Genomic DNA, 5,426 nt, shown 5'->3' with positions numbered 1-5,426 from the left:
GGCAATGTCTGGACAAAAAATATCATAGTTTGCTTTTGCAATCTATATTCTTTTCCTGTGGGTTTCTTGGGATGACAAATCAGTGTATCTATAAATGTGTCCTTTTTAGTCAGTCATTATTTTATTAAAAGGCAATTCAAGTTTTATGCACTGAGGAGTAACTTACTGTTCAGGATATGGGAATGTGAAAGTATCAGTACTCTGATACATTTCTATAATTTATGTTTAAAAATATAATGTCTCTAATTTCCAACTTCTTAAATAGTAGCAACAGTAGCATTATTACTACTTAAAACTATCTTTATTTTTCCTATTAAAAAGAATTATTAGAAAGTAAATATAACAAGGAATTGTACATCCTAACATAATCAAATAAGGCAAGTTTGAGGCTTTGTCAGTAACAGCACTTGTAATTAAAATTGCCATTGATTTGTGTATATATTTCTATCTGTGAGTTCCATTGTAGGAAAATAATTTATTTGAATCTACATAAGGGTATCATTTCTTTTTGTTGTTGTTGTTGGCTATGGTCAGCGGCATTAACTACTAAGTTCTTACTATATATTATAAAGACTAAATCAGGGGAAGACTGACCATCTAACTGATAGAAAAGTATATAAAAGAAGAAAGAAAACAGAAAGAAAAGAAGGTCATTAAGTAAAAAAAATGGATTAAATAAATGAAAAGAAAAAAGAAAAAAAATCAGTGTTTTTTTTTTTGTTGTTGTTTATCTGTTTTATTTTTTTTTAATTTTATTTTATTTTTAAACTTTACATAACTGTATTAGTTTTGCCAAATATCAAAATGAATCAGTGTTTTTTTTTAAAAAAAAAAGCTTGCATCCCCACAAAAGAATGTTTAATGCTGAAATTTGAGTATGTCATTCAGCTGTGAAAATTATCTACTTATTTTATGGAATTTTTCTGAATATATTTGAAAAGCAAAGTAAAATGATTTGGATGTTTTGAAAATTTAAAAATGGCTGCATGGCCCCCAAATTTCTGCAAAGTCTAAGCATGTTTAATGCATTTGCTTATTTTTTTACTTTACCTTATTCCACAGACTATTTCAAGCAGCACAGAGTTTCAACTTATAACATGCAGCATATCAATAGAGTTAGAATACTTACTCTGGCTTCATCCTGCCAGGGTTCTTTCTGACTGCTCTATTTATTCTGGACACCAGAATTGTGCATACATTTGGTATGGTCCAGCTGGCTCAGTAGAAGCACTGACAATTGAAAATATAGAGAAAACCACTAACATTAAAGAATCTACATGATGGAACAAACCAGTTTCAAGTTGTTAAACTGTTAACCTAACCACATACTTTAATCTCAACAAACCATGATTAATAGACCAGCCTACCTACAGCATGGCTAAAAAAGCTCTCTGCCAGAAGTAAGTTAAAGATTTAGATATGTTTCTGAACCTACTTAAACATTTAAAACATATTTTACACAAAAATCTTATTATCTCTTTGCTAATTCTTTATTGAGATTGTTCAAAATTCGAAATTTCAAGTATAGAATATCTACTTGTATATCTGTTTCACTTTGGGATTTTTCTATATCTATTTCTCAAATCCTTGAAATATACAATTTTAAATGTTTACAATTTTCAACCCATGCTCTTAGATAAACAGTCATAAGAAGTCACTGAACACTCATTGTCTCAGTTCAGTTGCTCAGTTGTGTCTGACTCTTTGCAACCCCATGGACTGAAGCATGCCAGGCCTCCCTGTCCTTCCTCTGAAGACTTCAAGGAGGATTCCTTCCCTTTTTCAGTTTCTGATGGCCAGAGATGTTCCTTGGCTTGTGGCAGCATCACTCCAGTGACCAAAACCATCCCCAAGAACAGAAATGTAAGAAGGCCAAGTGGTTGACTGAGGAGTCTTTACCAACAGATGAGAAAAGATGAGAAGTGAAAGACAAGGGAGAAAGGGAAAGATATACCAACTGAATACAGAGTCAAAGAGAATAGCAAGGAGAGATAAAAAGGTCTTTGTGAACAATGCTAACGAATATAGGAAAAAATTAGAATGGGAAAGACTAGAGATCTTTTCAAGAAAATTGGAAATATCAAAGGAACATTTCATACAAGGATGTACATGATAAAGGACAGAAAAAGTATGGACTTAACAGAAGAAGAAGAGATTAAGAAGTGGCAAGAATGCAAAGAACTATAAAAAAAATAAAAAGAGTCTTAAATTATCCAGATAACCATGAATGGTGTAATCACTCACCTAGAGCCAGACACCCTGGAGTGTGAAGTCAAGTAGGCCGTAGGAAGCATCACTAAAAACAAAGCTAGTGGAGGTGACAGAAATCCAGCTGAGCTATCTCAGATTCTAAAAGATGATGCTGTAAAAGTGCTGCACACAGTATGTCAGTGAATTTGAAAAATTCAGCCACAGACTGGAAAAGGTCAGTTTTCATTCCAATCCCCAAAAAGGGCAATGCCAAATGTGTTCAAACTACCATAAAACTGTGTTCATTTCACATGCTAGTAAGGTTATACTCAAAATCCTTCATGCTAGTCTTCAGCAGTATGTGATCCAAGAAATTCTAGATGTACAAGCTGGATTTAGAAAAGGCAGAGGAACTAGAGATCAAATTGCCAACATTCCTTGGACTGTAAAAGGCAAGATAATTCCAGAAAAACATCTACTTCAGCTTCATTAACTATGCTAAAGACTTTGTGGATCACAACAAACTCGAAAATTCTTAAAGGGATGGGAATAACAGACCACCTTACCTGCCTCCTGAGAAGCCTTTATGCAGGTTAAGAAGCAACAGTTAGAACTGTACATGGAGCAATGGACTGGCTCAAAATTGGGAAAGTATTACAAAGCTGCATAATGTTACCCTGCTTATTAAACTAATACGCAGAGTACATCATGTGAAATACCAGATTGAATGAATCACAAGCTGTAATCAAGTTTGCTGGGAGAAATACCAACAACCTCAGAAATGCAGATGATACCATTCTATTGGCAGAAAGTGAAGAGAAACTAAAGAGCCTCTTGAAGATTGTGAAAGAGGAGAGTGGAAAATACTGGCTTAAAACTCAACATTCAAGAAACCAAAATCATGGCATGTGGTCTCATCATTTCATGGTAGATAGATGAGGAAAAGTGGAAGCAGTGGTGGATTTATTTTCTTGGGTTCCTAAATTACTGTGGATGGTGCCTGCAGCCATGAAATTAAAAAACAGTTGCTCTTTGAAAGGAAAGCTATGACAAACCTAGACAGCATATTAAAAAGCAGAGTTATCACTTTGCTGACAAAGGTCTGTCTAGTTAAAGCTGTGGTTTTCCCAGCAGTCATTTATGGATGTAAGAGTTGGACCATAAATAAGGCTGAGTGCTGAAGAACTGATGCTTTGAATTATGATGCTGGAGAAGATTCTTGAGAGTCCCTTGGACTGCAAGAAGATCAAACCAGTCAATCCTAAAGGAAATCAACCCCAAATATTCATGGGAAGGACTTATGCTGAAGCTGAAGCTCCAATACTTTTACCACCAGATGTGAAGAACTGACTCATTGGAAAAGACTCTGATGCGGGGAAAGATTGAGGGCAAAATGATAAAGGGGTGGCCGAGGATGAGATGGTTAGATAGTATCATCGACCAAATGGATGTGAATCTGAACAAACTCAGGGAGATAATGTAGGACAGACGAGCCTGGTCTGCTGCAGTCCATGGAGTTGCATGCAAAGAGTCAGCTATGACTTCGGAGAAGGCAATGGCTACTCACTCCAGTACTCTTGCCTGGAAAATCCCATGGATGGAGGAGCCTGGTAGGCTGTAGTCCATACGGTCGCTAAGCGTTGGACATGACTGAGCGACTTCACTTTCACTTTTCACTTTCATGCATTGGAGAAGGAAATGGCAACCCACTCCAGTGTTCTTGCCTGGAGAGTCCCAGGGACGGGGGAGCCTGGTGGGCTGCCATCTATGGGGTCGCACAGAGTCGGACACGACTGAAGTGACTTAGCAGCAGCAGCAGACATGACTTAGTGACTTTAAAACAACAACAAAAGGTGTAGTAGTGATTATGAGATGGTACAAAAGCCTTTTAAGGGTGTTGATGGAAGGAAAGCCGGGAAGAGGCAAGGTAGCGACTTGCTCGTCTCCTGCGCCTGACACTTCCTGGGACCCGTGATGCCGAGGCAGCTGCAAGGAGCGACGAAAGGTCGGGGTTGAGCCCCAAGTGAGCTGAGGGCTAGCACTCTTCTGGCCTTCCACTCCGGGCCCGCCCCACTTGAAGAAATGAGTGGTGGATTGGCCCCCAAGTAAAAGCACAGTGTATGTATCCAATCTGCCCTTTTCCCTGACCAACAATGACTTATATCGGATATTTTCCAAGTATGGAAAAGTTGTAAAGGTTACTATAATGAAAGATAAAGATACCAGGAGGAGTAAAGGGGTTGCATTTATTTTATTTTTGGATAAAGACTCTGCACAAAACTGTACCAGGGCAATAAACAACAAACAGTTATTTGGTAGAGTGATAAAAGCAAGCATTGCTATTGACAATGGAAGAGAAGCTGAGTTCATCCAAAGATGAAACTGCTTTGATAAATCTAAGTGTTTAAGAATGTGGGGAAAGTGGACACTTAAGTTATGCCTGTCCTAAAAATATGCTTGGAGAACGTGAGCCTCCAGAGAAGAAAGAGAAAAGGGGAAAAAAAAAAGAAAATTCCTGAGCCAGAAGAAGAAATTGAAGAAGTAGAAGAAAGTGAAGATGAAGGGAAAGATCCTGCTCTTGACAGCCTCAGTCAGGTCATAGCTTTCCAGCAAGCCAAAATTGAAGAAGAACAACAACAAAAAAATGGAAACCCAGTTCAGGAGGTCGTTCAACATCAGATGATTCAAGATGCCCAAGGATAAAGAAAAGCACGTACTTCATGATGAGGAGGAACTTAGTGATTAAAAATATACATATATTATGTAAATATCATTAAATTTTTTTTTAAGTCTTGGAGTACCAAGTTCCCTTGGGACTAAAAATTACTTTTAGAATTTGAACATAAGAACACTTAGTACCAAATACTTTTTTACTTTAGATAGTTGATAGGAAATGGTAATTTTATAGTATCATGTTTATCTTGCATCAAGATTTGCTAATAATCATTAATCTTGAAAAGTTCATTTGAATAAAAAAGAAAATGTAATACTATCATAACAACGCTATCCCAAGAAGAAAGTCAAAGTTGCTCAGTCATGTCTGACCCTTTGTGACCCCATGGACTATACAGTCCCATGGGATTCTCCAGGCCAGAAATACTAGAGTGGGTAGCCTTTTCCTTCTCCAGGGGATCTTCCCAACCCAGGGATCGAACCCAGGTCTCCCGCATCGCAGGTGTATTCTTTAACAGCTGAGCCAAAAAGCTACATAGTAAAAAGATTTGAGACGTTCATTA

The 5,426-nt window shown here is 37.3% G+C and overlaps 1 pseudogene; it reads left to right on the top strand.

Moving 5' to 3' along the window:
* The first annotated feature begins 4,272 nt into the window (after positions 1 to 4,272).
* On the top strand, positions 4,273 to 4,936 carry LOC102391473 (annotated as a pseudogene).
* Positions 4,937 to 5,426: the final 490 nt, after the last annotated feature.

This window comes from Bubalus bubalis, chromosome 11, assembly GCF_019923935.1.
Source record: "Bubalus bubalis isolate 160015118507 breed Murrah chromosome 11, NDDB_SH_1, whole genome shotgun sequence".
NCBI classification, from domain to species: Eukaryota; Metazoa; Chordata; class Mammalia; order Artiodactyla; family Bovidae; genus Bubalus; species Bubalus bubalis.
This window is presented reverse-complemented; position numbering and strand designations above follow the sequence as displayed.